The following is a 14,013-nucleotide window of genomic DNA, read 5'->3' on the forward strand; positions in this document are numbered from 1 at the left end:
CGCGTTGTCTGCTCGCATACAAGCACGGAGCCCGCTTGTTTGAAATACACCGGTCCGTCTGGGTGTTGTAACAGAGATAAATAGCAATACACGGAGAAAGCGCCCAACTTGAGGAACAATGTCAGTATCGCGCTCCGGTTCCGCAGGTTTTTCCTACCTGTCAAAAAGAGTTTATCACTATTCTTCAAGAACCAGATAAAAGCAACGGAGACGCACTATAAATATAGAGGAATTAGAGACTCTAATGTTTGAGTGGGTTCGATATAAGCATACGAAAAGGTTATTGTAAGAATAGGTATTGAATTTATCGATGTGCACATACAGGAAAAAATAGCCTTTCTTTTATTTCTCTGCAATTTCGGAGCGTTAGTGCCGAAATTAGGGTAAATGGGAAACAATGTGCGTAATTACAAGCAAAAAAAAAAAAAAACTAACGACTGAAAAGGACAGGGGGCTTAGCAGCACACAAAACATCACGAAGACATTAGGCTTGTTAGATGCAGGGAATGTTTATCTGGATGGCTGCTCACTGGGTTTCTTCATAACAGACACTATTTTTATAACAAAGCAATTAGTGCTCCTTGTCATAACAATAATCACTATATGAGCAGGATTTTGCCCCTTTATTTGGTGCGTAATGATTGTGTTCCGTTGCTGAGAACGTCATGATTTGGAGCTGCAAAACTCGGATTTTCATCTTTTCTGGACGCTCCCCTGACACACATTTCAACCTCTCTGTGCGAAGAAGACCAGTTTGCACTTATTTTATTCATTTGACTTCGTTCAGTCGCTGGCCCCTGGCCACGGAGGGCATCCTACATGAGGATACTCTTGCCGGTAACAGAAAATCCTGTGGAGAAGATCGCAGTGATCAGGCACTTAATTCAATGCAGTGTTTTTGCTGATGTGTGCGGGTGTCCAGGCGCAAGTGGTATGAGAACTTCCCAAATCTACAGCCACGAAGTTTAAAACTCCTGTTATCATTTCTACACCTCAGACTGTACCTATGCGTACATATAAATCCGTATGGCATTGTGATCTCAAGGGCGCTAGTTTTTAAAGGCTGAATTACTGTAATTCACTCTTTAGGAGGCATCACTTGACAGAAGTGGATTTCTCCCTTTCCCTTCCCACCTACTTTGTTGTGTCCCTTCATAGCTCTATTTGCATTTATGTTGGACAGCTTGTAGCTAAACACACAGCGAAACGTTTTTAAAATGGACACAGAAGTAGTATCAGCTGGACGCTCTCGGACAACGTGGGGGTGTGGGTGTATATTTAAAGGCACTTTAAAGTACTCTGTTACCGAAACAGTAGCTGCAGAACTGCAGCTGGGAAGGGGGAGCAAGGCTACTTAAATGATATTTGAATCGGACCCGCATTTTTAGTGCTGTTTATGAAGTGCATATGCAACTCCCAAAAACTGTTCAGCAAGTGCCGACAAAATGTATTTATCAAGGGGACAAGAAGGCACGGCAATATTTTGATCAGTTCTTAGTTATTTTGATAGCTGGGCACACCGTTAGGGTCATCATACATATAGCACCTACGTTAGATTTACCAGTTTATTTCGGGTATTGCCCTGCAACATTTTAGAAATGTTTCTTTACTTAGGCAAATGCTCCTGTCTACTTTGTTGAGAGTGATTTGCCAAGCTAAGGGAGCCATTTCCTATAACAGGTAGTTTGACAAGGAAAACCGACGGTCTTAAATATCAAAGGGTAGTCAAACCGCAACGAGATGCAAAGCAGGGAGTGTTGGAACATTTTGTTCCACCGAACGAGCTAAAAATAACAGCCCCCACCCGTGTTGGAAGGGGGTTGATTTGCCCACTTAGAAGGGCCGGTAGGAAATAGAAATTAAATTATTAATGTAATCAAACAGAAAAATCTGCCCAGAGAGTTGAAGGGTGAAAGGGTTTTGTTCTAAAGTGTCAGTGATTTAAACAAGCCCGAGCCCAGAGCCGGGGCTCTGAACGGGATTTGATGGGTTGTTGGGAGCTTTAATCTAATTTTATACCTTCCTCATGGCACATCAGAATGCGTTTGAACAAGGTCATAATAATGCCAAACTGCGCAGCCAAGTGTAATCCTGCTGCTCCAGCCGTGCTGCCACTCGAAGCCAAACCTGAAAATCTCATTTTCAGCCCCAAAGCAAGCTCCTTCCACAGCTTCACATTTTTTACTTACCTGCAGGACAGGCTCTCTAAAGATGTCAGAAACTGATTTGACATCCACTTCGGAGATTACAGGCTAAATGTGGTGCCCGCCAACAAGGAAATGCTTAACAACATGACAGTTACACCATCCACGTTATTGAGATACTTGGTGCCATGCTGGAGACTTTCACCATCCACGCTGCGGGAAGGGAGAGCTTCTATACTTGCAGACCGTAGGGGAAAATAAAAACAAAAAGCAAAACAACAGCAAAACGCAAAACACCCACGTTTTTAATCCCCCCAATCCCTTTTTCTGCAGGCAGGGAAAGCTTTCCTCTTTTCCAATAAACGCGTTTCCAGATAGCTATTACTTCCCTACTCTTGTGAGCGGCGTGGGGTTTTGTTTGGGGTTTGATTGTTCAGAGCACAACAGACACGTCGTAGAAAAAATAACCCCAGGCAGCCCCACCGAGCGCTGCTGTTCCCCAGCAGCCCCGCACAGCCTCCCGCCGCCGCGGAGAGCCGCTCTGCCCCGGGGCTCGGGGCCGTGCTCCCCGGCGGACCCCGGGCGCCGCAGCTGCCGCTGCAGCCCTCGAGCATCCCCGCTCCGCGCCGCCGTCCCGCCGCCCCCGGGCCCTCCCCGGCCGGCCCCTGGGGCCGGCGCCGACCCCTGGTGCGGGCTCGGCCCCGGGCTGCCGCCCGCCGCACCCAGGCGGGTCACCGCTCCGCCAGCGGGCACCGGCTCTCTGGCGGGGGCCGGCGGCAGCCCGCGTCCCCCTCGTACGCACTTTATTTTCACCCGGTCGTGCAGTACAGGTTCTTGCAAACACCGTGTCGCCCCCCCTCGCCCCAGACACAAACGCAAGCTCTCCCCACCCTCGGCCCCTCCGAGCCCCCTCAGCGGGATGGGGAGGCCGTCCCGACCTCCCCCTTCCCCGGAGGCGAGGGTCTGTCCTCTCCCCACCCAGCGAGCCGGGGCCGGACCTTCCCCCGTTACCTCTCTCTCGTCCACCAGCAGCCGGGGGGAGTCCCGCACCTCCGGCCGCCCGCCCCAGCCTCCCTCCGGGTCCCGTCTGCGGGACTTCCAGCTCCGTTCCCCTTCTGTCCTCCTGTTTCTCTGCCCGCCTGCCTGCCTCCTTTTTATTTTCCCTGCCAGTCACTTAAGCCCAAGCCAAAGGAGGCACAAGGAAAAATACAGCCGTGGGCTCCAGGTCTATAAATACAGCTCGGAGCGAGCGCCCAAAAGTTTGGAAGGAGAGAAAGGAAGAAGGCAGCGAACGGAGACAAAAGCCGAGGACCGCTCCGCTGCCGCCGATGTTCCGGCGACGGACCGAGCCCGTTTGCTGTTTGTTTGGGTGGGCTGTTTTCGGGGGCAGGGCGGCGGCGGCGGCAGAAGGTTCGGCGCATTCACCATTTCGGGCTTAAATACGTGAATTTTAGCGAAAAATACCAGTCGATCGATCAGCCAACTTTGCAGCTGCTATCGCGAGTGAAAACTTTCCTAACGCGGCTGAAGCTGCTAGTGGAGGGTGGGTTTTTTTGTTCTGTTTGGTTTGGGTTGGTTTTGTTTTTGTTTTTGTTTTTTTTTGCAGCTGGTGAAACCTAAGAGGCTGAACATTTCCTTGTTCTATCCGTGTTTTGTGTGTCCATCGGCGAGGGGGAGAAAAACAAGCAGTCGGCTCTTTAAAGGAGGGGTAGCGGCGCCCCTACCTGTTCCGTGTCATTGTCGTCATACTCGAAAGAGTACCCTTCGGGACACGCGTAAGCGGGGCTGCGGTCCGCCGTAAAAGTAACACGGGGATGTCAGGGAGGAAATGGCCAACATATGTCTCCTGTATCCTCAGTATATATTCGTGTTAACTGTTTTTTTCTTCATCCTACGTAAGCAATTGGTATCAGACTGGAAGTATTGCTCTTTCTTAGGACTCAGCAATACCCAGTTGTACTGTGCTCGGAATGACAACAACAACAGCAACAACAAAAGAGTCAAGGAAATGTGCATACACCGGGTGAAACAGGGAGAAACCGACCCATTTGTGGAGGTCGTCTATTTGGGAGATGGGGGTCGTGGGGCGGAAGCAGTTCTGGAGTCAGGAAACGAAGGTAGCAAGCGGAGAAAGTGACTTCCAGTGCGCGGGCAGCCTCTGAAAGCGCAAGGAGGGACAAGCCAAAGTGCTCTGCAGCGAGGGTGCCAAGTGGAAGCCGTGCGAGGCCGCAAAACACAGTGCGGAAAGATGCTGCCGGGAGCGGCCGCCGGCAGCGCCTCCCGCCGCCCCCCCGGGACGGGCTGCCCCTGCCCCACCGGCTGCCTCTGCCCCTCTGCGGCTGGGGGGCAGGGAGGGGCCCTCACCCCCCGGGAGGGGCCCTCACCCCCCTGGGAGAGCCACACAATCGGCGGGAGCTGTAAGACAGAAATAAGGGGGGGCTGAGGGAATAAGGGCTGAGAGGCAGAGGGAGTTAATGGGAAGGAACAAATAGACGGCAGCTCAGCGCTGAAGCTTCGCAGGAGTCACTGCTTGCTTTGCACGCCAAGCACTAGGCAGAGGCAGATACTCTCCCACTGAAGAGCTCTGCAGGCTGCAGGCTTCACAGGAGCTGGTTTTGCGACCCTCCTACATCTCACACAGTTGCAGGGGGCAGCTCTGTTGCGCACTACTACAAAACGGGGAGGTGGAGGTTCCTGCCCATCACCCTGCCCCATGCCACTGTGACCCAGGCAGGAAGGGTTGACTCGGCTTGCCAGGCTTCGAGGTTCTTGTTTACTTAGGGGCGGTGAGAGTTGTCCGCAGGTATTATTTTGGGGTTGGGGAAAGGATGAGGAGAGACAAGTTGTGTATCTGCTTTATCTTGGAAAAGTCACTGGTGGTCAACGTCTGATGAAATAACAGCACTATGCAGTTTTCATGGCAGCGAGGCCATGGAGCCATCCCCAATAATGCCTCCCTGGGCTAGCTTTCACCACACTTGGCGTTCTACACATGCAACACTTGGAGCGGAGGCTTCCCCCTACATGCACACGTGCTGCCACCAGGCCACCACAGACAGATTTCTAGTAACTGCAGAGTTATTTCCAGGGGATAGACTGCATCGCCAGCCGTCGCAGCCCTTCAGCCTGCCCCGGGGGTGAGCAGGGAGCTGGGGGCAGCTGCGGAGCTGCACACGGATGGGGGTGAGACACCCCAGGGGCGTGGGCATGGGGGCAGCGAGGTGCAGCTCATTCTGCACCCTCAGCCGGCGTCCCCTCTCGCCAGGGCACAGCTGCCAGCCCTCCAGGAGCAACCTGCAGCCAGGGCTCTGTCTATTTAAAGCCTCTGCTGCTGCTGCAGACTCCAGACAGCGTGTGCCAATCCCCTCGGCTTGGCAACATTATTTTTGGCTGCGGCTCCCTCCCACAGTGTAGGAAATACAATAAAATTAAAACAAACAGAAAAAAAAGAACGAAAGAAAAAAAAAGATGCCGAGTGAGCGCTCCCGGCAGGGGAAGGAGAGGAGACCACGGGTGCCATGCGTCTGCCCTGCCACGCTGTTCTGTGGTCGCCTCCCCTCCGGCCTCCTGTGGTCACAGGCACCTCTGCCTGCCTGCTTAGGGGTGGCAGATGTGGGGTGAGAGGAGACGCCATGGCAGTGCGGCCCCGCACCGGCTGCCGTGGAGCCTTCCCCACTGCAGCTGCTGACCCTGGCCCCCCCCGAGCTAAAAGAGGGTCCCTCTGGTCCACGCCATGGGGGCAGCAACCTGCCCCAGGCTCCAGGGCTGGCTGCTGGGGATGGGGTTGGGACCATCCTGGTCTGGACTGCAATTTAGGTAGGGTAGACCTCTCTGTGCAGACACCGCTGGCTTAGGGATGATGCTGGGTCCTGCTGGTGTGACCTGCATTAGTCTTCACCTCGCCTTCAGGGAGAGGTGTTAGGATGCACTGCAGCTTTGCTGGTGCAGGTGGAGCCTGAACTCTGATGTTGTCCATTCCACTACCACAGCTCAGCCTTAAAAACGGAGTAGTAGTGGAAAAAGACATTGAAACAAATCCTATTCCTGAATTGAAGCCACGAGAGTTGTAGGCACAATGCATACCAGAAACAAAGAAGCCCGTGCTTTCCCAGAAAACTTTATCTGTCAAAACTTCACAGAAAACATGAGAGGATGTGGTTTAGGGAGGGAAAGTAAATCCATTAGGGAAAAAAGAAACCCCTTTCATTGGTGCAGAAGAAAACACCACATAACTTTGTAATGGGAAAGCACTGCCTGATTATGTTTTTTCCTCTAATCTATCAACCTACGTTTCCACCTATATACCGAGAGCATGAATATATGCATTTATGTAAAATACATTCTTTACTGAAAAATGGGTAGTATTTCTACTTACAGGCTGTAAGTTTATTTAGCCACCTTCTTTGGAGAAGCTCATGTATTACTTTCCTTCACATGCTGTGAAGTCTGATAGAGCTTTCCCCGTGCCCTTTACACACCTTCCTGCTGCTTCAGCTCCTCCTACTCCCAACGTATTTTCCTTTCTTTGGCTCAGTAAGAAGAGAAGGAAGGCAGGGAGGGTTAATGGTAGAGATGATGGGGGTGAAGGCTGGGAGGGTAAAGAAAGAGGTGGAACTTGCTTTGCTTTGGTTCTCCCTTAGCAATCAGTACCACTCTTGTGACAAAGCTTGCCTTTGCTCATCCTGGTCCAACAGAGCTGCTCTTGGCCTAGACTGATCTCCTGCCTCCGGCAGTCACCTCTTCCTCTGACTTTCTCTACTTCCTCTACTCAAGAGCTGAGTCCTGCTGTCTTGCTCCGTCACTTGCTTGCATTAATGATTATTGTACTACAAAAGATATTACTTCATTGATTAGTTCAGCTGGTTAACAGAAATATTAATAGTCTTACCTTACTAACTTGAGTGCATGTGTCTCTATATTCAGAGTATTCAAAGAACTACAGGGTATGATTAAGCCACAGAGAAGTTCCATTATAACCTTGTTTTCCATATGTTCAAAGCGTTCTGAAAATGTCACCTTTGGAACTCAAATTTCCCGTGTCTAGTAAAAACTATTAACATGCCAGGAAGTCTTCCTCTGAACGTAAACCCCAGCCTTTCAGAAAATTCACTGTATGTTTAAAGTACATTTTAGCTTAAATACTTCCAAATAAAATTTTTCGCTCTGAACTTGCATATCCTTGAGAGCCAGGATTGCTTGTCCAGCTGCTGGTACAGGCAGGATATGGGTTTCATTTTAAAATGGGCTCTGAGAGGCTCACTATATGGAGTGGATGCTGCTGAAGTCCAAAACCCTCATGCCAGGTTAGCGTGAGGTAGCTCCTCAGTGTCGTACTGCAGTTCCCTGGGCCCGTACTGTTCCCCTCTTCTTCCTTCTTGTGGCTTACTTCTACTTCTACGCAACACAAATTACCTGTGGTCGCCTGTGGCTTAAACACATGTAACTCTCCTGTCATGCAGCTCATTCTATTTTTGCATGCTTGTCTCACCTTGGACATGCAGCTGAGGTTAACCAGCTCTTGACAACACCAGGCTCATCAAAGGGTTTGGTTACCCCCTGATGTGATCATGGTTTACAGTTTAATTTTGGTAGGTGCACAGAAAATCAACACTAACGGTAAGGCACGTTCAGAGACGAAGATGAGAAAGCCTGCTGTGATTTCAGGGTGTGCCATTATAAATCCAGTGAAGAACTGCAATTGCAGGAAAATATGGCAACAACACACCTTGCTGTGCATCTGTACAGCCGTGACTATGGTGAGCTTGAAGGGTCCCTATGACTGTCTCAAATATCTGCTTTTGACCTAAAGATTTTATTTTAATTTTTAAAGAAAACTGTGACTTTTCATTTAGCCACTATGGCTTCTTGTTTCTCCAGACAGTGCTCCCTGTAACATTCACACCAATACAGCAGCGTAGAGTGATACTCCTAAAATATTGTCTCCAAGTCCAGACTGTAGATCGCCAATGTTTGCATGCAGTAAAAATCTCCACCCACGGCTGTAGAATTTGGCTTCCTTGAGGCTGTCCATTCACAACCTCACATCCTGGGAGAGGAGGAGAGAATAAATTTGACAGTCTCTGCAAAACTTTACCTTAGTCTCCTGTCAATGGCTGCTTAAATTCTCCCCCTCCCCTACTCAGGATGCTAGTATTTGCCTTTAGTATTTGAAGTTTAAAATATCAACACTCAGTAGGCTTCTTGGCCAGAATAAACTTCCCGTAGTTCACCAGCCCTCTCTCTACCATGGTATGCTTTTCACTCAGCAGCTCATGCAGTGACAGGTGGAGCTTTTTACACCTGAGAAAGTTACTTGTCTTCTTACCAGTAATCTCTCCTTGCTAACATCCTGGAATGACCCCGGCTCCATTTTCCACTTTCCAGTCTGTTAAGAAACTAATCTGAAATCCCTCCCATAATGCACCCATGATCTGGGAACCCGGCTGCTAGCAGATGACGTATGGGCCAAAATGCAGGAGTAAAGGAGAAGGTCTGTGATCTTGCCATGTCATAGAATATAAAGGAGCAATTCTTTTGTTTCTTTAATAGAGGACAAATCATATGTTTTTCATTTTTCCTGAAGGAACTTTCCTCCTCTTAGAGTGGGTCAATAAGCAAAGCAGAATCAACAGACTACAGTAAAAGGGCTCATAGATGCATGAAGTACACATCAACTTTGGACAGAAGTTGGATAAACATTTAAGCTAGAGAAATGAGGAAGAGCAATGACAAAAAAAAAGCAAGGTTTGGAAAAGGAGGAACGTAAAATGACCTCTTTTTAGAAAAGCTGAGATACAGTGGTCTGACCAGAACTGGAAGAGTATGCAGCAAGGTAGAAAAGAGAAAGGAGCTAAGTGCCTGGTTACTACCAGGTTCCCAAGGCAAGGGTTGCCACTCCTGAAGCATAACCACCTCCAATATTTTACTGGTGCCCTTTCCTGCATGCTGTCTTCTCGTGCAGCCAGTGCAGTCTCCAGAGAGTACAAGATTTTCAGTTATTCCAGGACTGGAAGTAGGTACTGCTCCCTACCACTCCCATTCACTCTGTTCCCACACAGCGCATTGGTGTGTGGTCAAAGGGAAACGGTACCCTTCAGAAATCCTTCTCAACCACCAGTGTGACTGTACCACCAGCACTTACTGGCATAGCAAATCCGCATCTTTAAAAACTGTTATTATAAGCAGTGGGAGTGCCTGTAACTTTCCCTGCTTACTGGGCCCTGCCCAGTAATGACGAGCACACTTTTCTCACCAGCTATCTCAGGTCTACTGTGCCTTGAAAACTGGTGGGGAGCCTTGGAGGTCCTTTTCCTTGGAGCCATTGTGCAGGATACTGCAGAAGGCAGGAGAAATTACACTGGCCACACTTTCATCCAGAAGTGATGTGGTAAGGAGGACTGTCTTTTCTTTAGCCTGCTGAGTTCACACTTTACCACTCTTCTCCAGCTGACAGTCTTCTGCTGGTTGCAGTGATACCAGCATGAAAAGGGCAGGAGGCATTTTTTAAAATGACACACACATCTTGCCAACATCCATACTCTTGGGAGGAAGTACTTCAAACTGGTAAACGTCATCTCTGGGACAGCATCATCTTTCCACTCTGTGGGTGACAGGAGCCTGTGTTGGCTTTCAGGCTGAGATAGTTAGGTTATCTTTGTGATCAGTAAAGTGCAGTATCCACAGTGTTAACACTGGCTGCAGAGCAGCTTGTGAAACCCATTCTCTCAGATCTTAGCTATTATTTTAAGCACATTAGCAACAGGAACAAGATCATCAATCATGTCAAAATCTTTGCTACCCTAAGATCTTCAGCTGACACCATAATGACACCATTGCTGACACCATAATGACACAAACCTGTAGAAGTGTGGAGGAAAAAGCCACCAGGTGGCAAAATCATCCACTCTGGACAAAAATGTTTGTCCTCATGGGCGGATCGTGGAGATGGGGGGCAGGAAAAGTTTGTAGTCAAGCCTCATGAGTATTTCTTTTTCATGCAGAAATGCTGAATGTCCCAAGACTACATGCTGAGAGGATAGCTTTCTTTTGCACAAGCTGTCTTGCTGGTGTGCTTACAGAGAGCCCATAGTGACTGTGGCGTGCAATAGTTGTCTGCCAGACTGTCACATCAGCAACCCATCAGCAGAAATAAGCTCTCCTCAATTTTTTTTCCTGGAGATCCTGGTGTAAAAGTGAGATGTTCATGTGAAAATAACCTTTGCTGCCTTCCCTAATCTCTCCTGCATCCTGCTAGAAGAACACTAAAGCCACATTCATGAGGGGTTGATCCAGGTCCAGGCTGATGTAACAGGAAAGGACAGAAATGAAAGTGAGAAGCTGGGTTAGCAGGCTATAAGCACTTTTTCACAGGAGCTTGGGAGGGACAGAGAAGTTCTTCCTCTGACCATTTTGAAACATGCTCTCAAGCTGATGCACGCTAAAAGCTCGGAAATCCCGGCACCAAACCTATCCTAGGACCAAATCTGATCACCTATGTAATTGCAACATAGTTAGAGTCTGTTACAGGAGTACGGGCCACATGCAGCCCTTCAGGTGCACATTCAGATACAGGTTTGGTCAGCTCAGGTAAGCATGCTTGCATTCAGCGCAAGAAATCTTCTGCCAAGTCAATTTGGATGCTATAGGACCCACCTCAGAAACAGCAGGGTATGCGAAGTTCAGTGGAAAGAGACCCCCTAGCTGGAGCAGGAAGGAAACTTGGATCTGGTAGACTGGTTTGCAAAAAATAGGAAACCAAAGTAATTGTCCTCTAAGGGCCTGCCCTGGCTCCATTTCACAATGTTCTGCAATTTCTAAACTGGAAATATAAAAAAAAAAAAAAAACCTGCTACAAAAATACAGCTGCTACAAAGTCAGTTAATGTGCTGCTGGTCTGTTCACATAGCTTGGCTGAAAATGCTGCAAGGCAAAAGTAACAACAAAGATGTGCACCCCTTCCCTTCCTGTTCACCTTAACGAGGTGTGAACTCAAAAGGCTCTGTATGCCATTTAAATGCTACCATTAAGCTTCAGCTATTTTTTTTTTCTATTAAAAACAATGATGTTACAGTTCCTCAGCAATCCTGTGTATCGAGAGAGGCAAGGGTCTGGGGGAAGAAATTATACTTTGCCGTACTATTAAGGACAGTTGAAGAACCGAACACAGTCTGTTGTATGGAACATATAGGAAATTTTCTACCTTTTTAGTGCTTCACTCTGTAATGTCCTAATCTTCTTGTAATTTGTTCTGGTGATGATGTGGTTGTGTGGTGATGTCGTGATAGTGCTTCCAACATATTTTAGTAGAAGAACAGGATTAAACAAATAAAAGTACATCGTATGAGACTATTAACTAGGCAGAAATAGATGCTGTGCATCAGGATTCTGCAGCTTCTTTCCTGGACAAGGAAAGGGAGGCTTGCTGCTGACTAAAACTGTATATGCCGTATTTCCTCTCCTCTGTTGCTTTATTATCCAAAGTGAAAAAACTGGTCTGCTGTAACCGGTAACAACTTTGCTACTGCTTGCTGAGGCCTCGGGATTTTAGAAATAATTTTACGAAAGCTCCTTGCATTCTTCCTCACCTAATATGCCAGAGCAGGACTGGGACAAATGGCACTTGTCCCCGCCACAGTGAGTGGGAACTCCAGGCTTTGCTTGGCAGTACAGGGAATTACTAACACCAGTCTCTGTAAGCCTGCTGACCAGCACTCCCCATCCCTTTGCCCAGTGCGTTTTACCCTAGACCACAGAGTACTTGCTGGGGGGAAGCAGCAGAAGAAACCATTTGGCCGGTGCCAAGCTCAGAGTTATAATTCTGCCCAGTTGCTAGGAGACTATGCAGGAGGCTTGGCGGGGCCAGGAGCCTGTGAAGAGCAGCACGGCAAAAGTATGAACTTTCAGAGAAAATAAGCAAGTGTTGTGCACATGTGCAAATCGTGGATTTTCCGTGGCGCGTTGCTCAGATGAACCTGAATGGGTTGTTGCAGGAACAGCAAGCGGCACCTTTTTAGCTACAGTTGCCTTTCCCTGAAAAATGTGAAGCTGCTACCTGAAAGCTAGTGGGGTAAGAGCAGTTTTTCACATGTGCAAAATAATGTATTTAGCCAAAACCTACCTGGTTTTCTCAGTTGTCCTGTTATGCGTGAGGACAGCTGTACCCCTCGTGCACACAGCTGAACTGTACTGAGACTGCCTACCGTGTTGTCCCTTAATGTGATCCTTGTTTACTGGGTTCATTCTGTGACTGCACTACTCATAGACTTTACTGTTGAACCATCAATACACCAGATCCTCTTTCACTCATTTTACTTTCCTGTCCTGTTGATTAGTGAAGAAACCTTGAAAATACAGATATTTTAATAAAGCAAATTATATAAGCAGCTTTGAAAATACACCTTGAAAAATTTGATCTTTCTTACAAATTCTGTTATAAAGATGTCAAATAAATCTTTGATTTATTGTTTACTTGTTTTAGTAGAAATTCTGCAAGTGAGTCTGTCTCCCTTCAGATTGTTATCTACTCGTATCCAGATAGGTAACTGAGTATGTAACAATTATCCATTGGATAGGAGGAAAACTATTTTCAGTCTTTTCATGTTTCATCCATTGTGAACATTAAAAAGTATCAAGTGTACAGATATATAACCTCAGAAGACCAAAAAAATCCAGAATCAACAGAACTTAAGGTCAGCCTGTTACAAAATATATGAGCCTTTGATTATATTCATGGAAAAGAAAGCCACAATCAAGACATGCTAGTGCTATACAATTGAGAAATAAAAGGCCATGGAAATGATACATAACACGATTTTGAACTTAAAAATGCGTTTAAGAAAGTTGCCTGTGACATACAATCTAGGCTTAAACTAAACTGAGTAACTATGGCAGCTTTGGGTAACACAACTTTTCTTTCTAAAAGACTACAATATCCATTGCTTTCCCTGATGCCATTATTTCTCTCATTTGATATCATACAAAAAGTTCCTGATTGTTTGCTAAATCACTTGCAGAATTAGGCTTAGTAACTATACAGGCTCAACAAAGCCAAACAAACAACAACAAAGAGAAAGCTTCAGAGAGTAATGGGCCTGTCTACTAGAACTTGAATCTTTGTCAGCAATCACAACAGCAGCACCAAAATTAATCCTAAGGAGCAACAAAAAGCCTGGAAATCTATCATGAAACATTGCCAAAAATCTTTAATAAACTTTGTTAAGTATTGATGACCGGCACAAATTGTTAATTGTTTGTGAATCTCTGACTCAAAGCTTGAATTCTATAACAAAGAAAAAAAAATTTTAAAAATTTAAAAAATCAACACCCACAGATTCCCTCTGGCATGGAAAAAGGTTTGCTCTCCACTCGACTGACTGGCTATCATAGAGTTTACAAAATCTGTGCCACAGATAGCATGAACAATCATTTCCCCCATTCACTGAACAGACAAATTCATAATTTAATTTTTCTACGTTCGACTTCTTCATAAAAGAATCAGAAAAATAAAGACGAAAAAAACCTCCACAGTGATTGTTCTCAAGTCTGAAAGCTTACGATTCTTATTTTTTTCCTATTTCATGGCAATATGTGCTTCATTTTAAGAGTAGAATGTATTTTTAGCAGCTTAGAATGTTGTTCTTGAATCAAACAAAAGAAAATTGGCTTCCTGAGAGGCCCCCATGTTCCCAGCAGTGGTCTCCAAGCAATTATGAAGATTCTTTAGAGTTTGTACTCGGCAAACAATTTTTAACAGGAAGGAATTTATTTGTTATCTGACTGATTAAAACTCTTCACACACTTTCGCCTCATGCAGTTTTATTTATTTCATTGTAAGTGCCTTAATTCTGTAGGAAGTTTTAGATGTGAAATC

The 14,013-nt window shown here is 46.8% G+C and overlaps 1 long non-coding RNA gene across 1 annotated transcript; it reads right to left on the reverse strand.

The window, feature by feature from the left end:
* Nucleotides 1-225: 225 nt before the first annotated feature.
* Nucleotides 226-3,489, reverse strand: LOC142075224 (uncharacterized). The gene is made up of 3 exons (XR_012670824.1): nt 3,156-3,489; nt 2,190-2,376; nt 226-850 (listed from the first exon to the last, which is right to left on the reverse strand). It is a non-coding gene; the product is annotated as an uncharacterized LOC142075224 (long non-coding RNA).
* Nucleotides 3,490-14,013: the final 10,524 nt, after the last annotated feature.

The sequence above is a fragment of the Calonectris borealis genome, chromosome Z (assembly GCF_964195595.1).
Source record: "Calonectris borealis chromosome Z, bCalBor7.hap1.2, whole genome shotgun sequence".
Lineage (NCBI taxonomy): Eukaryota > Metazoa > Chordata > Aves > Procellariiformes > Procellariidae > Calonectris > Calonectris borealis.